A 14,490-nucleotide genomic window follows, 5' to 3' on the forward strand; every position below is an offset into this window, starting at 1 on the left:
CCCATTTTGAGCCTATAGTATTTTTCTTCGGATTCAACCCAAACCAAGGATCACCTTCCACACTGAGGGGCAAAGGTGAATAACATCTGCTCACACGAGTGAAGTTTATCAGTTCGGATTTCACTACAGAAGCAAGTCATGACACCATGAGGCAGACCAAATACAAAGTGATCTAAGATCAAATTGAGTTGACATCATGAAGAGAAAGAAGAGAAATGTGGAAAGAGAAAAAGAAAAAGAAAATATGAAAAAAAGAAAAAAATTGGAAATGAAAAATGAAAATAAAAAAAAAAGAAGGAAAGAAAACTCACCTAAAACTTCAAGACGAGCGGTTCAAACATCTCAAGTCTATCGTGAAACATTGAAGGAAAAAAAAGAATAGAAGATGCACGAGCAGATTCAAATCAGGCAGAGCAAGGTTGAAGATAGCAAAACGAATTGATCATTGGTTCGATCACCCTTAAACACTTGTTTGAGCCTATTTATCCATTTCTTTCATAACCATGAGCCATGGCCTACATTACGTGCCTGAAAAGTCCCTTATAATCATACATGGATTTCTAAGTGGAGAGATTATCTTCAGATTTCATTTCGCCCCTCAGGTTTAATTGTATTTGTAAATAGTTTTTTAAAATAAAATCTTTAATGCATGATAGGAAAAAATATAAAAGGATGGTTCAAGACGTAAAATTTTAAATGACGTCTTGAAACCAAAGGAGAATTCGAGTTGAAAATCTAAAAAGGCAACTCAAACACAAAGATTATCAACTACTGTACAGAAGGGTGATCTGATACATCTCCTGATAAAGAATCACACAGTCCAAAGGCGCTCACGAAGGCTGAGAACCACTGAACATTTCCAGAAGAGAAGCAAAATGGTTGCCTCATCAGATCAATAAAACGCCATAATCAAGGATACAAGAAGCTAACCTGAAACACATTTCCTTCCCAAGTTAGCCTAAGCCTATTGTCAGCATTAATCTTTACTCTTTTCAAATGTATATAATTTTTGAATGATTAAAAGAGAATTTGACTTATTTGATATTCATTGAACTCTTGTTTTACAATTTGTTTTGATTGTGAGTCTGAAGAAAATGACATTATTTTTGAAATTTATTCATAAATTTTTCACATTCCCTAAAAATAAGAGAAGGGATAAAAACATTTTCAAACAGGACAAGTTTCAAACGTGAAAAGTCCTTGCAGCTGGTGAGGCTCATTATGCCTCTATTTGAAGAAAGAGAATAAGCGGTGCTAGAATATGAAGCATTCTGCGACCTTGAAGCAGACGGTCCAAGAGATCAAAATGTATGAAGGAAGAAATTATAATATTTCCTTGTGACGTTGTCAGTAACCCGTCAGGAAGAATAAGCGATGCCAGAACATGAAGCATTCTGTGATCGTAAAGCAGATGGTCTAAGAAATCAAAATAGATGAAGAACACTTTCTTAGGCTATCATCGGTAACCCATCAAGAACTAGATGCTCACCATATTTGAAAGGGGCACATATCTCAGCCCGAATGAAAATGCAAGACATTGTGTTAGAAGGGTTGATCACTTCTTAAGTAGCATAAAGAAAGACCCTCAAACTATTTGACAACACTACTGTGTAGTGACACCAGAATGAGAACATTCAAGTTATGATATGTTGGGGCACGACTGAACCCACATCAGGTTGAGATGACAAGATTCAGATCGAGGAGGCATGATCCTTACAATTTGAGGTGATGGGGCATTTTGAAGTCCCGTACCAGTATAAGACAATGTTGGGGCACGACTGAACCCACATCGTGTTAAGATGACAAGATTCAGACCAAGAAGGCATTGAGATTGAGCCTTGCAATTTGAGTTGTTAGGGCACTAGTGAAGTCATGTTTCAGCTAGATGTATTAATGTGGGGCATCTTTGGAAGCCTATGATGACCTGTGGAAATATCATTAAATTGAACAAGTAGTTTCAATGGGATAGAAATATATGAAGAGTGAAAATGGTGAAACAGTGACAATGGACTTTATTGTATATGATCATTTTGTCCATCATCAGTTGCATTACTCTTGTGATTTCATATGCATTAATGTGCGCAAGCCCGTATCCCACTTTAATTTCCACTGAGTTTTGATATCCTTGTAATACCATGAGAAAACTCTGAGTGCTACGCAAAGAGCTTCCCTGGTTGAAAGATATGGTTAGAAGCCATGTGAAAAGATGAATGTGTTGTTAAATGTTTTACGAACCAATGAATGTGATGCTAAATCAATGATGTGATCATGTGTTATTTCCATTACCCAATATAAAGGTTGTCTTACGTAACCCTAAGGTTAAAATGAGAAATGATTTGGTAACATAAAGAATTGGGGTAGATCCTCCTTGGGATGTGCTGCAAGAGTTAAATCAGAAGAGATGATGTTATCCCATTGATCTTTATGGAGTTTGGCGCAGTCATATACATAGTCTCCAAAAATGGGGCAACACGATCATGTTTATGACCATAGCGAGAAGTTGAGAGAGAAAACACTTTCTCTGAAATGAAGACAGAAGACAAAGGCGATAGAAGAAGATCAGAGGGTCTTCAAAAATGGCAGTTGGAAATTATGAGTTGTTGTGTGGATATCTAAAGCAAACTCTGAAAAGGAATGATCAAGTAGAAGAAGACTGAGTTCGCCACTTTGAAGTCAAACAAAAAAGGAATCAACATTTATGCATTCATGAAAACATCATTTGCATAAAATAAAATGTATTACACTGATACATTGAGTTGCATTTGTGTTTCATGCATAAACACAGGATTTTGATAGATCTTCCAGTGAGAAGATAAAATACAAGATGTTAAAATCCTGATGATTGAAAGGAAGATTTCAAACCGCAAACGCAAGGAATCGCGCTTAGAGAGACATACCCTGAAGAACAGAGAGGTCTAATCCACAAAAGAAGCATTACTCTGAAGTGATGACCATCAGATATGGAAGAAAAACAAAGATTTTTGTATATAAAGAAGTGAATCGATAGATTGGAAGGACTTGCACACAGGAGATTGGGGCAAAGTCAATCTTAAGCCTTCACTGAAGAGTAGTGAAGCAAATCCATCTTAAGCCTTCACCGAAGAATAGTGAAGTGATTTATCCTAAGCCTTCACTGAAGAGTAGTGAAGCAAATCCATCTTAAGCCTTCACTGAAAAGTAGTGAAGCAAATCCATTTTAAGCCTTCTCGAAAGAGTGTTAGAGCAAACCATCATATCATCAGGAAATCGAAAAAGTTCTCGAGTACAAAGAAACTGATCAATTGATCAAAAGAAAACGCGCGCGAGGAGTCAATAACCAATTCAAATTCCCAGGAAGGGAGAGGTTCAAATGGAATTTAATTGCGACGAGACAAGCTCTCAGAAGAGGGAATGATTCGAAAAGATTCTTTTAAATTCTAAATTTTTGAGTATAATATTTTTCAAATTTTCAAGCATACATTAATGATTGATAATGTTTTATTTTCAGGTTCGACCTTCGAAGCAAATCAAAGTTAAGTCTTCACAAAAGAGTAGTGAAACAAATCCTCTAGAAGCCTTCACAAAGAAGTAGTGAGGAAAATAAAGATTGTTCGAGTTCTATACTCCCTAAAGAAAGAGGGAGCGAACCCGTTTTCATAAGATTATTCGAGTTCTATACTTTTTGAAAGAAAGAGGGATCGAGCCCGTTTAAAGATTTTCAAGTTCTATACTCCCTGAAGAAAGAGGGAGCGAACCCGTATGAAGAAGATTATTCGAGTTTTATACTTCCTGAAAGAAATAGGGAGCGAACCCGTTTGCAGAAAATTATTCGAGTTCTATAATTCCTGAAAGAAAGAGGGAGCGAACCCATTTGTAGAAGATCGTCTGAGTCTTATACTCTCTGAAGAAATAGGGAGCATACATAATTGTTGAAGATTGTCCGAGTCTTATACTCTCTGAAGAAATAGGGAGCATACACGATTGTTGATTGTTTGAGTTCTATACTCCCTGAAAGGAATAGAGAGCGAACCTGTTTTTAGAAGATTTTTCGAGTTCTATACTCCCTGAAAAGAATAGGGAGCGAACCTGTTTGTAGAAGATTGTTCGAGTTCTATATTCCCTGAAAAGAATAGGGAGCGAACCGTTTGCAGAAGATTGTTCGAGTTCTATACTACCTGAAAGGAATAGGGAGCGAACCCCTATGCAGTGGATTGTTCGAGTTCTATACTCCCTGAAAAGAATAGGGAGCGAACCCATTTTCAGAAGATTTCTCGAGTATGATATCCCCAGCAGAAGTTTTAAAGCACGGAGTTGGAACTGGACAAAACTGGTTGTCTTCTTCGTCTTTACCCTATTCTTGTTAACACAAGAATGTGCAAAGAGGGGCAGTTGTAGACACCCATTTTTTCCGGGATATAATAATAATTATTATTATATTATTAATATTCTTTATTTTTATTTGTTGTAGATCCATACTCGTGCCAGTTCCAGCTTCTACATGAAGCCAGCACGCCTGAGCCACCGAATGTCATCATGGCTTGCGTCAAACAGCACCTGTAAATAACACCAATTCATCAGACAAAATCTACCGAAAGTTCAAGCAAAATACCTAATCCATTACCTACCCTCATTATTCCTACCTAATGATGCAACTAATGAAGAAAAAAAAGGAAAAAGACAAAAGGGCATTCAATGATAAAATGAAGAGGCAATGGAAAGGGGGGAAACTCTCGATAAAAAAAACATTCGAATCAGGGGGAGAATAACCGATCAGCATTGAAGCTTGGATCCACAAAGCCTTGGTTTGGAATCACAAGTGGTGTTGGTGGTGGATTCTTTTAACAACGTACAGATGTTGTCCAAGCAATGAAGAGATTGACCAAGGTTGAAGTATACAAGTGCTTATTTATAATTTCTTGTCCTTGTTGGATATCATAAATGATCATGTGTATCATATTACACTAAAAATATGCTGAAAGAAAGGGAAGAAAATGAGAGGTGGGATGTTCTTCCCTTCGGCCGATGCATTTTTATGGAGATTGAGACATCCATCCGACGATCGCGGTAGAAGGCTCCGTTAAAGTGAGAGGAATCACATATTTAAAAATGAAGTCCACCTAACGGTGGTTGAAAGTAAATTGGAGAGGAAAAGCCGAAATGTTTATAGGCCATTCCATGGATTTGAAGATCGTTTCTCTTAAAACCAAGGCCGTATTCGAGCTCCCGACGTCGAGGCGAAACTTCCCTTGAAGTTCAGTGTCAAACGAACACCTGAGTACGGTGGTGGACGACAGTTTTCCTTCCAGCGAGAAGGTGACAACACTACCTTAATCTTTCGACGGGTCTGGAGCTGTTTTGTGTTTCAAAAGTTTTGAAATTATATGCCCGAGGTGTCACATTTACTTTTTAAAACTTTTACACTTACAAAAACCATGAAAATTTTAAATTTTCATTAAAATAAAGTTAACTAAGTTACATAAGTATGTTTAAAACATTATAAGATCGATCAGAGCATATGTAATTCACAACTTTGTTTACATGCCAACAAACTTATTACAACAAAATACATACTGTGTAAATTACTTCTGATCTGATCTTCTTGTAGAAGTATGTTGTCTATACCAATCCTAGTTTTGATCCTCATGCTTCTTAGTACCTACGTGTGAAACACTCACACGCTAAGTCACAGACTTAGTGAGGCATATAATACAATAATGCATTTCCTATATTATGAATATGCAATCTAATTATTTCATATACAACACAACTACCATATCAATATTCAATCATATCACATATGATTCATTATTAACAAAAAATAACATGATATCTTATAAGAAAGTAAATTCTTTTTATATTTTTTATGTTCCCATGTATATTATTGAGAACTTAAAGTATGCGAGTACTTTGAGGTTGTGCACATATGCTGTCACTACAGTTCGTATAATTTCCACTTAGTGGCATGTGAAATTTGTCCCGAAGGACCTCATGTATATCCCGAAGGACCTCGTATATGTTCTGAAGGACCTCATATATGTCCCGAAAAACCTCATATAATTCTCGACTCTTGGCATACCAACTATACCTACAACTCTCATATCACATAATATAGGCTTGAATATTTATATGTTCCATATATCCAGATAATCACTAATTCATCACATATTCATGTACTCATGTCATTTCTCTTATAATCACATATGTCTTATCTCATACTATATATCACATGTACATATAATCATCAATCTCATATCATATAGATTATATTATTTTATTATGTTCACATGAATCATATAGCATGTATTAAAGCATATAAACATATAACACTTATGCATGTGCTTATAATGATCATGATATATACATGTTCATAACTATTGGACCATGAAATTTAGACATAGAAAATAGACTTATCACAAGTCTTATTTCCATAAAATATATCTATGCTATAGCATGCACTCACCTTAGCCTCACTTGATCCAAATCAACTTCTATGACTTAATCTTTCTCTTGTTCGTTTCTAACTCTTCGATCGTTCTGGAACTTGATTATGCTCAATATCTACACAATCATACAGTTGATATGCATATCAAAATTCTAAGTATCATAATTTGATCCTTAATAATCCAAGATAAAAGTAAGGCTTGATACAATTTTTCACTTTGAGTAGTATCGGTACCCTATTATGGTACCGATACTTTCCTAGCTGTAGTATCGATACCAAGCCTAGGTATCGATACCCCTTCCCGGTTCTGGAATCCTTATTTCAAAATGGTATTGATGCATGCCTTATGCTATCAGTTCCCTTTATATCGATACCCCTTGCATAATTTGTCCAATTTTGGCTTATGATATCGATATGTATTCATATAGTATCGATACCCTCTCTCAAATTTTGACCCTTTTCTCTTTGAAGTATCGGTACTGGATGAACAGTACCGATATCGTATGCCCAGAATTTATCTTTTTAGCTCGAAAATTCACCCATACTTATATATACCTTCCATTTTGAACTCCTTTCATACTACTAAACTTAACTTAACTTACTTAACCTATCTTATTTCATATAACACAACCTCATCTTAAATATTTCATCATAATTCTTGGAACCAAGAATCCTACAAATTTTCCAACATACTCCAAATTCAATTTTAACACTTCATACTTCTTAATTTATCTTATGACAAGTCAATTATAATCTCAAACTCTACTTACTAACTCTTTCCCAACATTTCATTTAGAGACCTCTTATCTTCAATCATTCCTAACTCATTCATCTTATGGTTTTAAGACAACTTAAGCTTTCTTTAAGCTTAAGTATTACTCAAAGAACATAAACCAATCTTAAATTTAATGAATAATCAACTAACAAGAAACTCACATTTGCTTTTGGTAGCTCGCAGCTGAAATAGGAAGAAGAGTGAAGATATTTCTGGAGAAATCTTTCTTTTCCCCTTTTTCTTCAATTCCACGTGTATATATCCTAACCATAATACATATTTAATTCATTTATTTATCAAATGACTATTTTTCCCTTTCAATCATCCTTCTTTTCTATTCAGTCCTACACAAAATTTTCTATATAAGTCCCTAAACTTTTTAATTTATCTACTTTAGTCACTAAATTCTAAAATTTTAAAATTTGGTCACTAACCTGGTGTTTGGGATGTTACAACTCAGGCCATTGATAAGTTCTCATGGATTTGATCTTGCACTCCAATGGTGGAGTCCAAAACTTGCAGCAATCCTGCGAATTTCGGTATGCCGATTCGCCATCCAATCAGCCACTTTATTTCCATTGCGAGGGGAATGAATGAAGTGTACAATCCACTCTCCATGCAACAAATCCTTAATGTGGTGCATCATAGTAATTCGGTTAGTACTCGCCTTTTGTAACACCCCCAACCCGTACCCGACCCGGATACGAGTCCGAGGTGTCACATTGACCAGTCAAAGCATATACTTTTATAAAAGAAACCATAGAAAATTTTAAACTTCTATTCTATAAGAAATTCTTTTACATAAACGTGTCAAAAACCTTAACAGGCTCCATCAGAGCGTACATATTTAGTGACTTAGTTACATGCCCACATACTAAATTATATGACACGACGTACTTTACAAAAATATTTCTGATCTGAACTTTGCACGGAGATATGCTGCTTTATGGATCCCAAGCTTGATCTTCTGATTGATCCACACCTACGTGTAAGACACTTACACACTAAGTCATAGACTTAGTGAGACATGTAAATATATAAGGTAAACTAACAATTGTATGAACATCTTATGTAATACACATTATACTTATACACCTATTGAACTCATCACTAACATGATTATCCTTACTTATTTCCTTGTCATTAATTCCATTCCATTATATGAGCATATATTGAACATAAACATATAATATAACTTCAACACACAACAATACATGAGTAAGTACTATGATCATATCATGCATAACCATATAACATCTCGTATCACCATTACACATATGCACTTGTTACCATTACTATCATATGATCCTAACTTATTACTTATACATATCACATATCACATATACCTTTTCACGAGAAACACACATATCATTATATCAAATTATATTTCTTTTCAAAGCCCATGCACACTATTGAGAACTTAAGGTATGTGAGTACATAGAGGTTGTGCACTATGTTGTCACCACAACTCGTATAAATCCCACTAGGGGCGCGTAGAATTTGTCCCGAAGGACAACGTAGATGTCCCGAATGACCACATATAACACATATGTCCCGAAGGACCACTATGTCCCGAAGGACCGCGTAGACCCTCGACTCTTGGCATGCCAACTATACTTATAGCTCTCATAACACGTGACATGGGCATTATCTTTTACCTCATTACACATTCACATATTTATATCACATAGTTCTTTCATATAGCTTTTTCACATAGCTCTTTATCACATTTCATATGATCACATAGTCACGTAGTTTACTTTCACGTAGCACTTTCCATGAAATTCACATTATTCATCCTTTTCACACATGGTCACATCACATATACCTTTTTCTCATATGCATATAACATATTATTTATTATCTTTTAAATTTTATTACATATGCATGTAATCTTATGTCTTATTATCAATATCTCATAGATCACTATTATACAACACATGTTCGCATATACATGTTCTCATACAATCCCTTCATTCAATTATAACATCTAATCTATCTTATTATACTAACATGTATTCATGTCATTCATTTCATATATATAACATATCATATAGCATTCTAATAGAAGCACATATGAGTCATATTATTTTCATATATATTTATCATATATCTCATGATCATATGACCTATTATCATAATACAGGCATTTACATAGTTCACACATAAAAATGCATTCAACAATTAAACATGTGCATTTACTCATATACCATACATCTAACACCATATCACTACATGTTTATGTTTTAGTACTTATATCATATAATATCGAAATTGGACTCATTACAAGTCTTAATTCCTTAGCATAACGTACACTTACTATCATGTACTCACCTGGTCTCAATGAACACTCTTAAGCTCTTGTTTTCTTTGCGTATCTTACTCTGTAGACCTATCTGAACTTTGCTTTCGATAGATGTCTACACAATCATATATTTATACTATCAGTATTCCATTGATATACTATAATCTATAATTTCTTAGACTGAAAGAAAGATTTATTTCATTTCCTATTGAAGTGCATCAGTACATTATACCATGCATCGATGCATCTCTTAACATGTGCATTGATGCACTACCCATGCATCGGTACACCAATCACCTTCGATGTTTTCATTTTTAAGGGGGTGCATTGATGCACTCCTTATGCATCGATGCACTAATGGCATTCGGTGTTTATTTATTTGAGAGTGTATCGGTACACATTAAATGTGCATCGATGCACACAGCCTAGAAATTACATCTTGAGCACGAAAATGTCTTGTTTTGACCCCAAATTCTACTTATTAATCCCTCATTGTACCTTAAAACTTATCTATACATATTTAAACCTTCTTATAACACTATAACACTTTACCATCTCCCATAATCCACCATAATTCTTGAATCAAAGAATTTCATTAAATTTTCCATGTGTTCTAAATTCAATTCTATCACCTCTAACTTCTTAATTAACCCTTTGACAAGTCAAATTCATTCTTGGAACTTCAAAAACCTTTTTATAACAAAAGTTCATTTTTTAACTCTTAATAGAAATTCCTTTCTAATTCTTTCCTCTTGGTGTTTTAAGCTTATATAAGCTTTCTTTAAGCTTATATAACACTCAAAGAATAAAACACAACTCAAATATTCAAGAATTAACCATCAAAATTAAAACTCACCTTTGAGGCTTAAGCATGAACACACGGGAAGAAGAAAAAAAGAAGAAAAAGAAAAGTTCCAGATAACTCTCCAAACCCACGTGTTTCATTCTTATAAAAGGGAGAAAATATCTTTTAAGCTAACATTACCATAATGCCTTTATAATCCTTTCATATTTACCCTTTCATCCAATAATGAAATATTCCTATTAAAATTCTTGAACTTTCAATTTTTCCTAAATTGATCCCCAAATTTTAAAAATTCCTATTTTTGTCACTAACCCTGATTTCAAGATATTACACCTTTGATCCTGTAACTTCATTGATTACTTCCTTACTGTCAACTTCCACAAGAACCTGCTTAAATCCCAGCTCTTACGCACATTACAATCCCTGATAAATACCCTAAATCTCAGCCTCCAAGACGAAATAAATTCCTATAAATTTTCCACTGGATATACAGCTAATTAACTGCTTATGAACCTTCCACGATTCAAGTTAGGGGGACTCTACCTGCAATCGAATTGAGAAAAAAGAAAAAAATAGGGTCAACTCTTCTAGTTCTGCCTCTAACCTTACTACGTTACTCAACAAAATATTGATTCGTGACTAGGATTTTTTTAATGCTAAGTGGGCTTTCTTTTTGGGTTAGGTTTAGGTTTCTCGATTGCAAGAACTCAAGTCCATCAAATTAAGATAAATGAAGATAATTAATTATGTAATATTTGATTTAAATTAAAAAATTAAATATTAATAATTATATCAAAATTATCATAAAATAGATAAAAACAAAATGTAGTAAATTATGAAATTAACATTTAGTTCCACTATCAATATAACTTTTTGAAACAAAAAAGTGGAGCAAAATATTTATCACAATATATGTTATCATTGTAATTAAAATTTATAACTACAAGTACAAATTGTCACAAAAATATGAATACCATTATTTTTTGTGAAAATATTTTTTGCAATAATTATAAACACTTATAGTTACAAAAATTGTTACTATATTACTATATGATTTTTTTGGCATAAAAAATATGGAGGAAAATCTTAATGATAATATATTTTGTTACTATATAACATTTTTTACACTAAAAAATATGGAGAAATTGTTCTGATAGTATAATTTTTCATAATAATTAAATATACAAGTAAAAATAATTAATTACAAAAAACTTAACTTTTCTTATTTGATGTGATAATTTTTCTATAACAATAACTATAAATTATAATTAAAAAAATTGACAATATAACTTTTGAAACAAAAAAGTGGAGAAAAATAGTTATGACAATATATGCTATCACTATAGTTAAAATTTATAACTACAAATATAATTTGTCACAAAAACGTGAATATCAATATTTTTGTGACAATGTTTTTTGAAATAATTATTAACACTTATAGTTACAAAATTTGTCACTATATGACTTTTTTGGCGCAAAAAAAATATGGAGGGAAATCTTTGTGACAAAATATTTTGTTACTATAATTAAAATATATAACGACAAACATTGTTTTTTTACTAAAAACTTGAATCTCATTATTTGTTGTGACAACTTTTTTTGTAACAATAATTATAGCTTATAGTTACAAATCATGACACTATATGATTTTTTTTGTACCACAAATTAGAGATAATCATTTGTGACTATACATTCTGTCACTATAATTAAAATATATAATCACAAACAAAATTTATCACAATAAATCTAAATCTCATTATTTATTGTGACAACTTTTTTGGCGCCAAATTAAAGGCTGCTAATAGTGAACAATTAAATAAAGAGGTAGCAAAAAAAATATTTGTTCCATGCTTCAAGTAAATACCTATCTGTAACACTCTCAGACCGATGCGGGTGACCCGATCCGATCCAATCTGAAGTGTCACATTAGGGCCACTGGAGCGACCCACAGTAAAAATCCAGGAAATTTTTGTTAAAACGTGTAAAATCATAAAAAAATTATAAATAAAATTCAAATTTAGAAAACCATTCATATATTACAAATATAATTCAAATCATACAAGTTCAAGACTTATTATATAAAAAAATCAAATGTGACCTACATGCCCCCTAACTACACATTGTACCGTACTTTGCAAGCAAAACTGAAGGAACTCCCAATACTGAAGTTGTTAGCGGCAGTGGATCGATTATTATAACCTAAAATGGTTAGTAAGGAGTGAGCTTTGGGAAGGTCAGTAATACATAACTACCAGATGATGCTAATGGACAAGCATATAAATAGTAAAGCATAAATTTTCCTTAGTTATTCAAGCATCTACAGGTATTAGTAATGAATGGAGGTTCCACTGATATTTCTTTAGGTAATTAGTATAAAGCTTACAGTTCATAGGAACAGATTCAGGAGATCAAAATAGAATGTCTAGTGTGTTCCCACAAAACCATAATAAATGAAATCATAGATTAAAAACAACATTATTTTATTTCAGTAAAACAAATTTTTAAAATCATTGTAATACCCTCCACCCGAACACTCCATATGCAGTCTTCTAGAACTACATCCATAAGGACTTACCCTAAGCACACAACAAAGGAGCTACCCTAAGTGAGTACCTTGGAGTCTATGGGCCTACCCAAGGGTCTCCTTAGGTCCGTGAGGATTTACCAGTATGATCAGAGCTGAACCTCCGTACTCCAGACTCCTACCTATATAGTATCCAGTAGAATTCAGATTGAGCAATAACTTTAATATCAAAATCATGATCCAGTAGAATGTTGTAAAAATGACAATGTAGTTATTTAAATAACATAAATACCATCTACCCGTACACCAAAATACAGTCCCCATACTAAGGGAGTTCCTTGGGGCCTTAGAGCCTACCCAAGTAATACCTTGGGACCTCAGAGCCTACCCAAAGGTCACCTTAGGTTCGTAAGGATTTACCAGCTTGATTAGAGCTGGACTTCCATACTCCGGCCTACCTAGATAGTGTCACAATAAAACAATTCAAGTAGTAACCAGTAGTTCTATGATCCATACTTTAGGTACATTTCATTTTTCCAGTAAAACAAGTAACCAATAAATCATTATATCAATCAGTAAAAATAATCGTAAATCAACCATATATCAATTTATAATTTCAATACAAATAAAACGATCAGGTAGCATGTAGGGAACACACCAGAAGATTCAGTTATTTTTCGGAGGCAATTGATTGTTATCAAGAAGGAAAAACGTATAACTTCTATAGATTTGACGGAATTTAGAATCGAGGTCCCTATAAAAAGGGTTCGTTCATTAACAGATCTAATCAACATTCAAAAATTGATGTTTTAAAAAAATCATTTAATATTCGAGTGTATTAAAAAGGTACTCATGAACTTTTACATCAGAATTATTGAAGATCAAAATATAACATGAGTGTTTCCATTATTCATGCAAATAGAGGTATTTCAGACATTTTAATTTATGGTGGATTCTTAGTAACATAATCCAATAAGGTTAAAACGGCAGTTTGCATTATTCTGAATTTATATCGAATTATCATGATTTCGAGTCAAATCGTACTAACCGATCTCCACCCTGTAAAACTTGTCAATAATCCGGACTGATACACGAATAATCACGTCTTAATATTGACTACACTGGTTGAACTGGTCACGTTCAGAATCACCACTGAACAGAACTTGAGGAGACAATCAGCTATTCGATGGTATTATATATTTCTGTGATGTATCAGTATCAAGAATACTCAGCTTGAGTTATGCTCCATAACCTTTAGGAATGATACAACATTTAAGCTATTGGTGTTTCTAGAATTTATCCAAAGACATTCACTTATTCTAAGTCGTTAGGATATTTAGGTCACTTCAACACTCGAGGTTACTTTGGTCATCTTAGAGTTCAAGGTATTCTAATCCTTTTAGGGTTCAGGGGTATTTCAAAAATTTAAATATCAGAGGTTATTTTAGTTATTTCGCAGCTCGATGTCATTTCAGTAATTTCTTTCAATCCAAACATATTTATTTTTTCTAGTAATTTGGTCAAGTAAATCTTTTTTGGTTTATTTTTCACCTTCATGGGAAATCTTGGTCTTCTTATAGTGTAAGGGCATTTTTGTAATTTAACTTCATAGAGCTATTTTGTAATTTATTAACCAAGTATTCCCGACATTTAACCTTTA

The sequence above is a fragment of the Hibiscus syriacus genome, unplaced genomic scaffold (genome assembly GCF_006381635.1).
Source record: "Hibiscus syriacus cultivar Baekdansim isolate YM2019G1 unplaced genomic scaffold, ASM638163v2 tig00110813_pilon, whole genome shotgun sequence".
NCBI classification, from domain to species: Eukaryota; Viridiplantae; Streptophyta; class Magnoliopsida; order Malvales; family Malvaceae; genus Hibiscus; species Hibiscus syriacus.